This window comes from Sinocyclocheilus anshuiensis, unplaced genomic scaffold, assembly GCF_001515605.1.
Source record: "Sinocyclocheilus anshuiensis isolate Anshui unplaced genomic scaffold, SAMN03320099.WGS_v1.1 scaffold210, whole genome shotgun sequence".
Classification (NCBI taxonomy): Eukaryota; Metazoa; Chordata; class Actinopteri; order Cypriniformes; family Cyprinidae; genus Sinocyclocheilus; species Sinocyclocheilus anshuiensis.
Window position 1 is genome coordinate 1,738,639 of NW_015547666.1, and position 15,336 is coordinate 1,753,974.

At 39.6% G+C, this 15,336-nt stretch overlaps 1 pseudogene; it reads left to right on the forward strand.

Moving 5' to 3' along the window:
* Positions 1 to 1,622: 1,622 nt before the first annotated feature.
* LOC107702606 (ras association domain-containing protein 6-like) lies at positions 1,623 to 13,346 on the forward strand (annotated as a pseudogene).
* Positions 13,347 to 15,336: the final 1,990 nt, after the last annotated feature.

A 15,336-nucleotide genomic window follows, 5' to 3' on the forward strand; every position in this document is an offset into this window, starting at 1 on the left:
GAATTAAATTAATCAAACATGACGGTGCAGACATCTATAATGTTACAAAATATTTAAGATTTCAAATAAATGCTTCTATTTTAAACTTTCTATTCATCAAATAAATTAAAATAATGTAGTTTCTACAAGAACATATAAAGCAGAACAATGGTTTTTAACATTGATAATAATCAGAAATGGTTCTTGAGCAGTAAATTAGTATATTGCAATTTCTGAAGGATCATGCGACACTGAAGACTGGAGTAATGATGCTGAAAATACAGTTTTACATCACAGGAATAAATTACTTTTTAATATATATTAAAATAGAAAAAAGTTATTTATAATTGTAATTGAATGTTATAATATTACTGTTTTTACTGTATGTTTTATCAAATAAATGTAGCTGTGGGGAGCATAAGAGACTTCTTTCAAAAATATAAAAAATTTAAATCTTACCAACCCCAAAACTTTTGATCGGTGGTGTAGTAAATGATAAATATTATAAATTTAACTTGCATTATTATTGACTGCAGACGTTTTAGTTAGGCTGTGATAACCCTAGCAGATATGTCGCTCTGTGAGCAATTCTGAAAGACTTGTCAAATGAATCAGTGTGCAAAAGACATCCAGATGAAGAATAGTAAAAACAGTCAAATAAATCATAACTCAAAACATTGTTATCAAGATACTGCGTCACTCCTAATGCAAAACATCCTTCCTGCTCCTCCGACACATTCAAACTGAGCGATTCATACCTATGGGTGTGTTCATACACTCACTGCATTGCTAGGCATTCCCACAATGCACTTTGAAGAGGTGAGTGGATCGAGTTACAGCACAACATTGCCATAATCACCAGAAAAAACACCTGACAAGCACTCAAGCTCCTCATTCAGTCCCGGGCTCCTCTTATCTGACCCCACACTGCTGTAGCCGTGGCTCGGGAACAGATATGTGACCCCTTCCTGGTAAAGTCCACTGACACTGGATCTAAGCAGACAACAGGTGAGTGAACTGTGCTGTGAGAGAGAGAGCGTTTATGTGCTGCTACAGTATTATGTTCAAGGAGTTTGTTGATGTAAGTATGCTTACATATGCATGCTTCTATCGGTTTCCCCCATGCCAAAGTGACTTATGTGTACTATGTGAGTTTTGAAATTACCAGGTGCATGCATAATGAAATTACTAGTAACTAAGGAAGACATTAAAATATCGACTTGTTATGAATATAAGCAACAGACTTCAAATCTAAATCTAAAATAAGTTCTGGGCTTCACTGAACTGAATTGTTTTCAATTTCATCGTGATTTGATTCGAGAGTTGTTTGTTTGACTGCATTAGCCCATTAACCCAGCATAGCTCTGGCTTATTTACATGCAGATGCACATCTTTTGTGAGTCAAAATCCTTTCAAAGCTTTGCTTGCCGCAGAGCAGGATTTGCTTCTGTGGTTTTTAGAGAGCGTGCTCTGACTTGAATAACCACCACTCCCTCTAATGAACGAATTCACTGAATGTTTCAGGTCTGAGTGAGGGAGTAAAGTGAAAGTACAACTCAAACAAACCTAAACACACAAGACCGGCAGGCTTTTTTTTTTTTTTTTTCTGTGGCCCCAGGCTTTAGTGTTTAAAGGGAAAAGCACAGCATTTTGCAAGGGTCTGTTTGCTAATAACACATTAGCGTGGACCATTGCATCTGCCTTCACTCAAATACCAGAGACTATTAATGCAGACAAAACATGTTTGTACACAGTTGGAACTCATCTGAATAAATATCCAGAGAGATACAGCAGTCTTGACTTGGACGTCTTCATGGTTTTTGAAGTTGGTGCATTAAAAATAGGTTTTCTTTGTAGATTGGGTTGGTTTGTTGAAATGAATGCTGGCCAGACAACTTCTGTTGTTCAAATTGGTGCTGGAAAATCTTACTCCAGGTCAGTATTAATATATATTTTAATGTGTTATATTTATATATAATTAATTAAATTATTACAAATTATATTTCTTGCAGTCAAAGGAACATATGTGATATAGCACGTGGCAGACTATTATAAATACTACGTAAAGTATGAAAAAAAATAATAATTCTGAGATTCAAAATCAATTTTAAACCTGGAAAGGAATCTTAAAGTTCAGCAGAGTTCTAAAAATATAGTTTTGGAAAAAAAAAAAAATAATAAAATTAATAATGAATCATAAAGATTTAAATCAACTTGCTATGCTGTTAAATTGCAATGAAAAAAAATATAACATGATATAATAATAATAATAATAATAATAATAATAATAGAAGCATTCCACTATAGACTTTTTGGATACTACTTTTTGGATCTTATTATCATTATTATTGTTGTTGTTGTTGTTGTTGTCGTCGTCGTCGTCGTCATTTACACAGAAAAGCAGGTTCGCTGCAACATGAAATTCTTAGCTTTGAAATGAAAAACATATAAATAACGAAAATATTATATATTTAAATGCTCTGATATGTCTGTCTCTTTCCTACTGATTTATTTATTTATTTTTTAAGGGCTGAATTTTCTCTTTATTGAACACCTACAACTGCTTTCTTAAAGACAAATCACACCTGCAGCTCACTGTTCAAGAGGTAAAACAACATTCTTATATCTTTATAGGTGTTTATGCATTCGTTACATGGTGCTAAATTAATACAAGTTTGAGTGTTTGACAGCAGTGAGTGCAGCAGTGTTTGCAACCCTATGTGTGGACTTTGAGCCCATGATTATAATTTGATATAAAATAGCATTGTGCTGCCCTCTGCTGTCAAATGCTGAACGCTGTCATGTCTGCTCTAACAGAAAGCAGGGAAGGTGACATTTGAAGGCAATCTAGTCATTTCCTGGGGAGTAAAGAAACCAATTCGGTTACAAATACAAGATGAGAAACAGATTTTTCCAGATGAGTCTACCATCAAGTCACCAGATCCCATCAGTCCACTTGGAAACAAAAGGTTAGTATTCTTTTTTTTTTTACTGTCGATTTTACTGCTGTGGCATGTATATTCCAGTAAATGGAAAAGTTGTTTCGGCCTATATATAGAGAACTATTATGCGGTAAATAAAACTTAAGCTCTTAATGACAGCATCTATGGTATGAAAGTCATTCAACTTGTTCCTCAGTTTGTAAAAAAAAACACACACAGACAAAATGTGTTTCCAGTAATTCACTTGCCATACAATGGATGTCTATGAGGAAAGACATTCCAAGGGTTTAAAGAAACCATGAAACCAACTCATCATGTGTTGGTGAGCTAACACATGAACACCCTAACCCTAACCCTAACCCTAACCTAACCCTAACCCTAACATGTACTTCCTATTAAAATAAAGTTGAAGTGGGACACATTGAAGGACTCCCATGTCATTTTTTTAGTAGTCTTCGGTTTAATTGCCCTTTAATTTACATTAGAAATATATTGTTTGCCAGTCAGAAGTATAGGTAGATGAAGAGGGAGGGGCATTTGAGAAAGCATTTGATTGGACAACATGATCAAGTGCTGATGATGAGTCATCAATATTTTTGGTTTATTTTCCAGGAAGAGAATGACAATAAGCTTTAAAATATCTGCTTAAATTTGACTCATTTGACCTCACAGCTAACTGCACTGAAGGCTTCAAATCTCCTATCTTCATTTTCATTCAATGCAAATCTTTGCACAGACATCCTAAAACATGTCATATGATAAAATCTAACGTGGCTGAATGTACATCTACACCATCTACATCGCGCAGAAGTCTGTTAAGACAACTTAATGTTGCTGAATATAGCTACTGAGAGTGTGGTTTTGGAAGATCCACATTTTGGTTTTCACCATCTTGATCAAAAAATACTTTCTACTGATAAACTGATGAGGCCATTTGTGACGCTGGACCACAACAAAGTCATAAGGGTCAATTTTTGGAAATTGAGATTTATACATCATCTGAAATCTGAATAAATAAGCTTTCCAATGATGTATGGTTTGTTAGGATATAGGCCATTGTTTGGCCGAGATACAACTATTTGAAAATCTGGAATCTGAGGGTGCAAAAAAAATCTGAATATTGAGAAAATCCGAAATCGCCTTTAAAGTTGTCAAAATTAAGTTAGCAATGCATATTACTAATCAAAAATCACGTTATGATACATTTACGGTAGGAAATTTACAAAATATCTTAATGGAACATGATCTTTATTTAATATCCTAATGATTTTTGGCATAAAAGAAAAATAGATCATTTTGACCCATACAATGTATTGTTGGATATTGCTACAAATATACCTATGCTGCTTATATATGACTGGTTTTGTGCTCCAGGGTCACATATAAGTAAAACAGCTTATGTTCTGAGACAGTGGCCTTTTAAGGCAAAAATGATTTTGCACCTTCTTGATAATAAATACTGTTTACATTGAAAGTGGTGATTACACAATCTAATCGCAAAGCACACAGTTTATGGATTACAGCTTCATTCTTTCGGCACTGGATCATGTTTATTACAACTATTTGTAAGAGAAATCTGCTTCTCCTTCACTCCCAAAAATACAAGTACCAAGAAGAACCAAAAAGAGGTTTTTACAGCAATGCCATATAAGAACCTTTATGGTTACTCAAAGATTTATTTATTTTTTTTTTAATTCTGCTACAAAGATTCATTTTAAACACAATTAAAGGCTCTTTGTGTAACCATAAATGCTGTCAAATAACCTTTATTTTTGAGAGCTGGTCATTGTTTTATTAGGTACAAGTATGACAGTCTCTTGTCAACACACTGTATTATTAGCCTTGTGGCTTTAGCTTCAAAACAGTCTTTTTACAGCTGTCTTGTAAAAACAAAACAGCCCCCCCTCCCTCCCCCCAAAAAATGTAATAAATAAAATGCTGGTCATTATTTTCTGTGGTGACCGATAGTATGAGGCTGTTGACATTGCATAAGGTGTATTTAACATGTGACATTAATGAGAATTACATGATGATAACAAACTCTTTTCAAAGTTATTGCTTTCTATGAGTTGTCTGCTTTTAGACAATAATTGATTAAACAGTAATTATAACGTGAATTTAGTTCAAATGAATGAGAGTCCATAGGGCTGCAGCATCGTCTGTATGTGAAGAACAGAACTGACTTAACACTGATTAGCTGATAAGGTTTGAACATCTAAGGCTGAATAAAAAGTGTGAATCAAGATCATAACAGGAAGTCAGTGAACACAAAAACAAACATTCTATCTTAGATAGAACAGGACAAAATGACCAATATTTCTTAAAGTTTCTGTCTGTTTTTGATTTGATCAAATGTTCCAGTAGGGGAATGACACGATGGGAGAATTTGATGATCTTCATCATATTGATGAACTGGAAGAAGCTGGATCCACAAAACCTGAAAATCCTCCTAAAGGTACTGTGGAATTAGTACTTTGGCAACATATGTTATCAGATCTAAGGAAATACATTTAAAAGCAGTATTACTTGATTATTTGAAATTATGTAGTCTGATTACCGCACTAAAGAAATGACCTTGCACCTTTAATTAACACTTCTCTACATCTCTCTTTAAGACTACGTTGAATATGAGAGCAAAACGTTGAGACCTTCCCGACCTGTGCCGATCAGTGAAGAAAGCTCATATATGATCCGTACCATGAGTGATGCCTCGCTGGTGAAAATGAGGGTGAAGAGTAAGAAGATGGTAGAAAGTCAGAGGAACAGAAACCATCGCTTCTCCATCAACAGACACTTCTACAACTACAAGGTCTGTAGTTCAACTACACTCTTAAAAATAAAGGTGCTTCAAAGGGTTCTTTAAGCGATGCAATAGAAGAACCATTTTTGGTTCCACAAAGAACCATTCAGTCAAAGGTTCTTTAAAGAACCATCTCTTTCTTACCTTTTTATAATCTGAAGAACCTTATTTCGCCACAAAGAACCTTTTGTGAAACAGAAAGGTTCTTCAGATGTTAAAGGTTCTTTATGGAACCATTTAGACAAAAAGGTTCTTCTATGGCATCGTGAAGCACCTTTATTTTTAAGAGTGTACCATGACCCACATGTCAAGCTTAAAGCCAGATGTAAATTATCAATAATAGTGTTATTATTATGAGGCTGGGACAGAAAAAATGAAATACAAGTAGGAAATATAACCTCTGAAAAACAATAAATGTTACTGTTACTAATGAATCTGTAAACAGGGAACTTTATTTATGAATTTGTATTTTAAAGTACTGAAATCACAATGGTGTTGGACGCTGCACTGCCATCCGTGCTGTAAAAAAAAAAAATTAAACCATCACTGATGTTTTACACTACAAAAACAATTACAAACATTACAAACCATCAACTATTAACCATTAAAAATGGTTTCTTGTAGTGTGTTTTGGGACATATTCCATTAGGATTTATTGTGGCTTTAACAAGCCACCAATAAAAAGTGACAGATTACCAGCAGAGACCCAGGGGGACCATTACAGTTTCCATTAAAATCAATAAAATTCCCATTATAACCAGAAAACCATTACAAATTCTGTGATGGTTTCGTTTTTTTTTTTTTTGGTTTTGTTTTTTTGTTTTTTCAGCAGTATGGCATCATGAAGCACCTTTATTTTTAAGAGTGTACCATGACCCACATGTCAAGCTTAAAGCCAGATGTAAATTATCAATAATAGTGTTATTATTATGAGGCTGGGACAGAAAAAATGAAATACAAGTAGGAAATATAACCTCTGAAAAACAATAAATGTTACTGTTACTAATGAATCTGTAAACAGGGAACTTTATTTATGAATTTGTATTTTAAAGTACTGAAATCACAATGGTGTTGGACGCTGCACTGCCATCCGTGCTGTAAAAAAAAAAAATTAAACCATCACTGATGTTTTACACTACAAAAACAATTACAAACATTACAAACCATCAACTATTAACCATTAAAAATGGTTTCTTGTAGTGTGTTTTGGGACATATTCCATTAGGATTTATTGTGGCTTTAACAAGCCACCAATAAAAAGTGACAGATTACCAGCAGAGACCCAGGGGGACCATTACAGTTTCCATTAAAATCAATAAAATTCCCATTATAACCAGAAAACCATTACAAATTCTGTGATGGTTTCGTTTTTTTTTTTTTTGGTTTTGTTTTTTTGTTTTTTCAGCAGGGTTATCAACGTGATTCACCACGAATGTCTTAGTTCCCTTCCGAGGGAACTTCGAACTGTGTCCTCTAGGGGTCACTATGGGGTCCATGTGGAGATCGAGAAGGCTTGGAAAAATCTATTCTCGTCTCGCATCCATAGATTCCAGGATACTAGTTATGCCAACATTGAGGGGATGTGCGAGAATGAGAAGATGCCCCTGCCCCTGCATTGAAGAGACGCTGGCCTGCTATCTCTCTATGGGGGAGACATCTTCCCTTAAGGCTCCCTCCTTGCTGTCCAAACCCCTTCAGGATACATCTCGTTTGAATGGCAGGGCATACGTGGCAGCAGGTCAGGCTGCAGCCTCGTTGCACACCATGGCAGTGCTTCAGGCTTATCAGGCTGATCTGCTGAAAGACCTGGATAAAGGCGAGGGCCTTTCTCCTGATGAGGTAGCTGAGCTGCGCTGCACCACGGATCATGCTCTCCGTGCTACTAAGCAGGCTGCCTCTGCTATGAGCAGATCTCTTTCCCCTGATGAGGTGGCTGAGTTGCGTCGCACTACAGATCTTGCTCTCCGTGCCACTAAGCAGGCCGCCACTGCCATGGTCATTACGGAGAGACATCTGTGGGTGAATCTGGCGGATATCGGGTTGAAAGAGAAGGGCTTTCTGCTTGATGCGTCAGTTTCCCCTTCTGAGCTTTTCGGCACTTCCGTCGAGACGGTGGTCGAGAAGTTTAAGGAGGCCAAGACGCACTCGACTGCCTTTAAATCCTTCATTCCACGAAGGTCCAGGTCTGAGCCCGAACAAAGGGGTCCTGGCCCGTCTCGATCTAAGGATCAAAGGCGGGCTCAGGAGATTAGTGTCGTGCCTCGCACCCCTTCCCCGCCTGCGGGTAGGGCTCAAAAGGGGAATGGATCTAAGGGTGTCAGCAAGATTTGAGGGAGGTGATCCAGACTAGGCATTCTCAACGCTCTCATCTGGACCAGAGTAAAACCTGAGCCATCTACTCACCTCCCTCTGAGAGTATTACATCTGCTCTCATCTTCCTCCCCTTAATTCCCCTGAAAAGCTTTCCTCCTGACTGAGGTTAGGCAGGAGCCTCCTGCGCTTGCATTGAAGTCTCTTATGCTGGGCCTATGATGTTTTGGTTAGTTTCTATGTCTTATAGAACTTCGCCTCCAGCCTATATCCATGAGCCCGAGTCATGCGCGGGAGCCATGGTTGGTGAGTACAATCCATTTCATCTACTCTACTGCTAGTTCTTGTGTATCCGATACTAAACTTTTTCTGCAGTGCTACTCTGACCTGTTCTGTTTTCTGACTTTTAGGTTTCACCCCCCTGTTAAGTCAGGACATCCTGCTGTTGACCGATTACAGTGATGGTTTCACTCATCGGTACTGGATCCAGGCTGGTGATAGCCCTCATCTTCGGCTTGGACACGCAGCCTGGGCTTCTGTGCCAGACTAGGCATTCTCAACGCTCTCATCTGGACCAGAGTAAAACCTGAGCCATCTACTCACCTCCCTCTGAGAGTATTACATCTGCTTTCATCTTCCTCCCCTTAATTCCCCTAAAAAGCTTCCCTCCTGACTAAGGTTAGGTAGGAGCCTCCTGCGCTTGCATTGCAGTCTCTTATGCTGGGCCTATGATGCTTTTGGTTAGTCTTTATGTCTCATAGAACTACCTACTGATGGTCCGGACCCCAGTGCTCTTCGGACTTTGCTTCCAGCCTATATCCATGAGCCCGAGTCATGTGCGGGAGCCATGGTTGGTGAGTACGATCCATTTCATCTACTCTACTGCTAGTTCTTGTGTATCCGATACTAAACTTTTTCTGCAGTGCTACTCTGACCTGTTCTGTTTTCTGACTTTTAGGTTTCACCCCCCTGTTAAGTCAGGACATCCTGCTGTTGACCGATTACAGTGATGGTTTCACTCATCGGTACTGGATCCAGGCTGGTGATAGCCCTCATCTTCGGCTTGGACACAGAGCCTGGGCTTCTGCGGAAGCCTCCCAGCATCAGGTTCCCAGTAAAACGCTGCAACCTAAGAACCTGCGGGTCCTTCTCGTGGGCTAGTACTCTTCTGAGTACATGCTTCGTGACATGCTCCCTGTCCTCTGGCCAGGGTGCGCTTCTCATTTCTCACCCTGAGGGGTCTCCTGAGATTTGAGTCTTTCCTTAACCATCATGCACGTACTCTGAGCTAGAGCTCCTCTCGCTGAGGCGTTGAGGAGCTCAACACTCCATAGATGGTCAGGCCCGTGGGTCCTCCCTGTCTCACTGCCCTTATGGTTGAACCAGTAATCGCCCCTCTGCGGAGTGGGCTTGAGTACACTGCGTTCCCTGAGGTAAGAGGGATTTGTGTTTCTGCGGAAACCCCTCTTGAATGCTTCAGCTCTGAGGAGCAGTAAGCTCTGTACGCATGAATGGTTATTTGGTCTGGCTATTTCTTCAGATTCTGTCGGGTCTGTTTATATGGGACCCATACTCTCTATTGAGATAGAGAGCATGAGACCATGTCCAGCTGCACCAGTAGACTGTCTCTTATTGGGCCCTGCTGGGTTACCCCTTCTAATCTAGCGCCTCCTTCTGGACGAGCCGAGAAGTGCTCCCCTCACTGTGAGGGTTAGCTATGAGTCGCTCCCAGTATGTGCTGTAAGGGCCCGCCTCAGCTTGAGAGCCGAGAGCACTGCTCCCGAAAAACTTCATTTGCAACAAAACTGAGTGTTAGGCCCGTTTCTGTCACCTCCTTGGTCAGTTGCCTCTATGCTGGGACCCTGTTGTTCCCTTTAGAAATGTGTGATCCCCTTCTAGCAGGATCCCATTTATGATGTCCCATTTGCGATCTTTCTTCTTCCCTGGACATGTGCTCCCCTCACTGCGGGAGGGTCCCCTTGAGCTCGCCGGTCCTGGGCAGACTGGGTGAGTCCTCCTCTCGACTTCAGAGTTAGGTCCTCTGACCCTGGGCTATTGATCGCTTCAGTCAAGCTGGGTTCCTCTCTCTCCTCGCTAGGGGTTGAACCCTCCGCTCTTGAGCTCCGTGGCAGTGACATCAGGTAGTTGGGCCGATTGCTGCCTCCCTGATAAGCTGCCTCTATTTGGGTCAATCCAGGCAGTGCTCCCCTCACCCCGGAGGGTTGTCTTTGAGCCTGCCGCTCCCGATTAAGCATCTGTGGACTTCTCTCATCGAGTCCTCTGCTCATTTGAGCTCCATTGAGTAGCGGCCTCAGGTTGTTAGGCCTCTCTCCGCCTCCCTGTTGAGCCGCTCTCCTTGTGGGTCGAGCTTAGCAGTGCCCTTGGGAGTTTCATGACCACGCCCCTCTCGATTTGAGAGTTCGAGTCCCCCTTCAGTTGGGCCGATTGCTGCCTCCCTGATAAGCTGCCTCTATTTGGGTCAATCCAGGCAGTGCTCCCCTCACCCCGGAGGGTTGTCTTTGAGCCTGCCGCTCCCGATTAAGCATCTGTGGACTTCTCTCATCGAGTCCTCTGCTCATTTGAGCTCCATTGAGTAGCGGCCTCAGGTTGTTAGGCCTCTCTCCGCCTCCCTGTTGAGCCGCTCTCCTTGTGGGTCGAGCTTAGCAGTGCCCTTGGGAGTTTCATGACCACGCCCCTCTCGATTTGAGAGTTCGAGTCCCCCTTCTATTTTTGAAGTTGGGCATCCGCTCTTTTGAGCTCCGGATAGCAATCATGCCAGGCGGCTGGACCATCTCCAGCGGCACCATTGCGGTCATTTCGTCATTTCCAAAAGGCAAATATTCCCCTTCAGAGTCAGAACCGGCGAATAACATTTGCAACACATCCTCACGGTACAACTTTTTATTAGCCATTTGGCGATTTTCTCTCACAAATCTCACAGCTTACCCGCACGCTATGAACTGAACTGCTTCCGCATCGCCGAGTCTGATGGTTCTCATGAGCCAGCGAGACGGCCTGGGGAGCGCTAACCAGGCTCCCAGCGACCGAACAAGCGGGACCAGGGAAACCACCGACGTACCCGCAGTGGGGCAGCGAAGTGGAACACAGGGACCCACCCCGGGAGGTCGTGCGTCCCAGGGTGGGGTCTGAGTGCGCGGCGCGCCACTAACCTGGCTCCACGGCTGGGCAGGGGGCTCGTGAGGAGGCATAGCGTCTTAGACCTCAACATCGCGATGGTCATGTTCCATGGGGTGGAAATTTCTGCAGGTTGTTTACTGACAAAACACGAATTAAACAACACAGACGCAACATCTCATTTACATATCGACCAACGCAATATACCAAGCACAGCACAAATTAGCTTAGTCGCAAATAAGCAGAGCCTCATTAAGAGATGCGCATCAGGCACAGGTGATCTACTTATGACACAGGAGCAAAATAGTTTTAAGACTTTTTTTGGGGGGGGGGCATTAAATAATGGTGCAAATACCAGTAATTTGCCGTGAACAAACGTTAGTAAATCCGATGCGTGATTCATTTTAATACTCTCCTCTCATAAATTTTGCTTCTGAAAGGGAAACTCCTAGAAATGCATATTCAATAAGGTCAGGTGCAAAAATAACTGCCCATGCCTTTTCAGCGCCAATTCTTCACTGAGCGTCTTTAGTGAATCCTGAGTAATATAGCCTACATATAACCGCCAAAAGACAGTTTGCGCTGACGCAAGCTGTTAGTAGGCTAAAGCTGGCCCTTTGTATAGTAGCTAAACTATTAGAACGGTGATTTTTAGGGTTATGTAAGGCAGAACAAGCTCTTTAAAGTTCACCCATCAATCATCATTAATTCACCCTCATGTTCAAACTTTCTTTCTTGGAATACAAAAGGGGAAATTCTGAACACTTTGTTGGTCATTTTTTTCATGCAATGAATACAGCTATGTGAATGGGGACTGAAGTTATTATATTAGTTTTATGAGTCTTTTTGTTTTTGTAGACATCTGGTTTCACGCCATCATTTGGCGCCACCACAAATGTGCACATTAACAGCAAGATGACAACACAAGAGGTCATTACACAGCTGCTTCAAACATTTAAAGTAGGTGTTATTACTTACAATTCAATATATATTTATGATTTTATAGGATTTTATGTGTCTGTTTTATTCACTGATTATTTCCACCCTCAATTTTGATAGAAAAAATTCACCGTTTACTTTTTTAATGCAGATAGAAAACACTCCAAATGAATTTGCCCTGTACTGCATTCATCAAAGTGGAGGTATGTAGAATTGCCGATTCTGTTTTATGTATTTTCACCCTCAGTTAATTCCAAAACATATGTGGATAAAAGCTTAAAGCTTAATTCAGTTCTGATTGCAAGAATAGTTTCATTTTCAAGCTTAAGTACTATTTTTTTGTGTGTGTGTACATTATTCCATCATTTAGTAACTTTTGTTCCAAGATTCGCATTCTAGAGCTTTAACTTTGCTGAAGTTTAATTCCAGAGTCACATTTCTGATCATTATATCCATTGTTCATAGAAAAGCGAAGGTTGAGCAGTTCAGACCTGCCACTGTGGGAACGTCTTCTACAGGGACCATCAAACAGCATCATGAAAATATTCCTCATGGATGCAGACGAACAGGAAATTAGCCTTGATGTAAGTCTAGCTCTTCAGACATTACAGAAATGTGTTTCCTACTCAAATAAAACTCATTTTGTGTCTCATTTCCACTGATTTTAATAGGTAGCTCAGTACCTCAATGTAGAGATGCCCATTTTGAAGGTAATTCTGCAGAAGCTGGAGGAGCAAGAGAACCAAGAAGTACAAAGAATAATCGCAAAGTAAGTCTGGAAAACAAAACATGTTTTTGGCAATTAATGCATTTGTTCTAATATATTAACATAGATGAAAAATTGTGTTAGTTGAAAGGCTTTCATGTATTCTTTTTTTTTTTTTCATATATAGATATCAAAAGGAACGGAGTGTCTTGTTGCAGTGCTTGAAAAAAAAGATGCCGTTTAAAACAGAGACAACTGTATAAATGAAGTCTTGGCAACAGGAAACTGTTTCCAACTGTTGTGACGTCAACCACAGAGTAAAAAGAGAAATGGAAAATTAAATGGAAAGTGAGCCTTTCAGGACTACAAGCCAGGAATCAGGAATGCAAGATGTTCAAAAGTGCATATGTGACTTTCCGTGCATAGCTTTACTGTGAAGTTTGTGGTTATAATGTCTATAATGTAAAATAGTTTTCACATAAATGTAATTACGATATTTATCATGTGAGAAACCAACTAAAATACTGATATTTGATTTGCAGTTTATTTGTGAATTAACTGTTGCTCTATTCCTATAGTGGTTTGCTCTCAAGATTTTATTCTTAGAAATGTTATTTAAAAAAAAGTTTCAGTTTAAAAAAAAATATGACTTCTTAAGTTCCAACTGGCTTACTGTAGTGTTCTGGAAAATGTCTGTCAATGAGAGATTCTAAACTCAAAACATTTCTTCTTGGAAAAATGTATCATTAAAATATGAATTGGTCATTGCATAATTTGCTTTTGAATAATCTTATCAATAAATAATAATCTTTACTATAAAACTATCATGTTAAAAAAAAAATATATATTTTAGGTATTTAACAATATGCATAAAAATTCCTTTCAAAGGGAGATTTTTTCTATTAACATTTGACCTTTTTTTAGAGAAGTTTTCCATTTTAAATAAGCTATATCACCAGGAAAAAGAAAATGTCAAGATAAAGAATGTGTGATCGGCTATTCAAAAGTACAAAACTGTAGAGACTTGAGTCCATGTGAAATTAAGCGGATCTTCTGCAGGACATCTTCTGCACCTCATGGTCATCAGTCATTGGGTCGAGGGTCACCTCAAACTTACATGTCAGTTGCTAAAACAAAAGAAGTAAAAATCTGAAGAGTAATGGTAGTATGCATGTGTAGATTTTTGTAATTTTGGCTACAATCAAGTGTAAAAAAAAAAAAGAAGAAGAAAAAGAAATCTACCTTTTTTGCCATGCCACAAGCCTGAATATCTGTATTTTCTGATTTGTAGCATTTTGTCTTTCCAATTGTGGCTTCTATTTTGTAGTTTATCTTATTCGTCACCTGGACACAAAGTTTGGCTGTCATTTCATGTGGATTAATACACATTTACACATATCAGAAAATATGTATGAAAACATGAAACCTGTACCTGAGTGCTGGCCGATGTGACATTGATGAGTTTGAAGTATTTCTTTGCTTTGGACTTCGTGTTGAACACCTCTACACCTTCTTTAGCAGCATCTTGAACATCTTCCCTCTCGGGATTGGCGAGAGTCCAGCCACCGAGCAGCTCCACATTTCCTGTGAGACATGGACTGAGAATATCAATGACAGTACTGGGTCTTGAAGAAACGTTTGAAGAGTTTGCGCTCATGAAAGACATGCTACATGATGCTCTACATTTAACCAACAAAGAAGAATTACTGATTTTTTTATACATGTTGCCATGAAAACTTTATTTTTTTTGAAGGTACCCTGTTAAACCAACATGTGCTTTGATTAGTAGTTGGTGCAAAACATGAAAATATTCAATGTAATCTCTCAATAATGAAGTAGTAGCTAGCTATATTATATTTGTTATAACAGTGTAAAAGAGCCTCTTTAAAATATTATAATTCACGCACATATAGGCTACACACAGAGAGAGAAAACACATTCAAAACATTTGACAATGTAAACAATGCAATATAACATGAACAAAGAGCTTACTTGCTACAATTATTGTTTCCTCCAAAGGCTGGTCAGCACTGCTGAAGTGAAACACGGAGAGAAAAGACACGCAGAGCAGAAAGCAGATGTCCATGGCTGCCGGCTGTGTGCTCTCTGAGAGAATGAGCCAGTGAATGTGGAGACGGCTTTAGAAATTTGCCATGTAGTCACGGAATGCCTGACGCGCCGCGGAGCCTCACGCCCTTCCCGCCAGCGACGCCCACTCACGTAATGATGAATCCACACAGACGGTGAGTCAAGGGAAAACTGTGTGTGAAGGGTGTTCTAGGACAGAAAACGAGGAAATAAAGGGTAATCTGCTTACACCGTAAGCACATAGACTGGTTTCGGTGTGTGATTTAACTTCCTGTCACTTACAGGTGACGATTACAAAGAGTTTAACTACACTTGAAAACAAACGTCACTACTTATTTATTGCTACTGTATATCTGATCAACATTTCACTTCGTTTTTGGACAAAATTCTCTCATATGCCATCGTTTTTATTATTATTATTATTATTATTATTAATA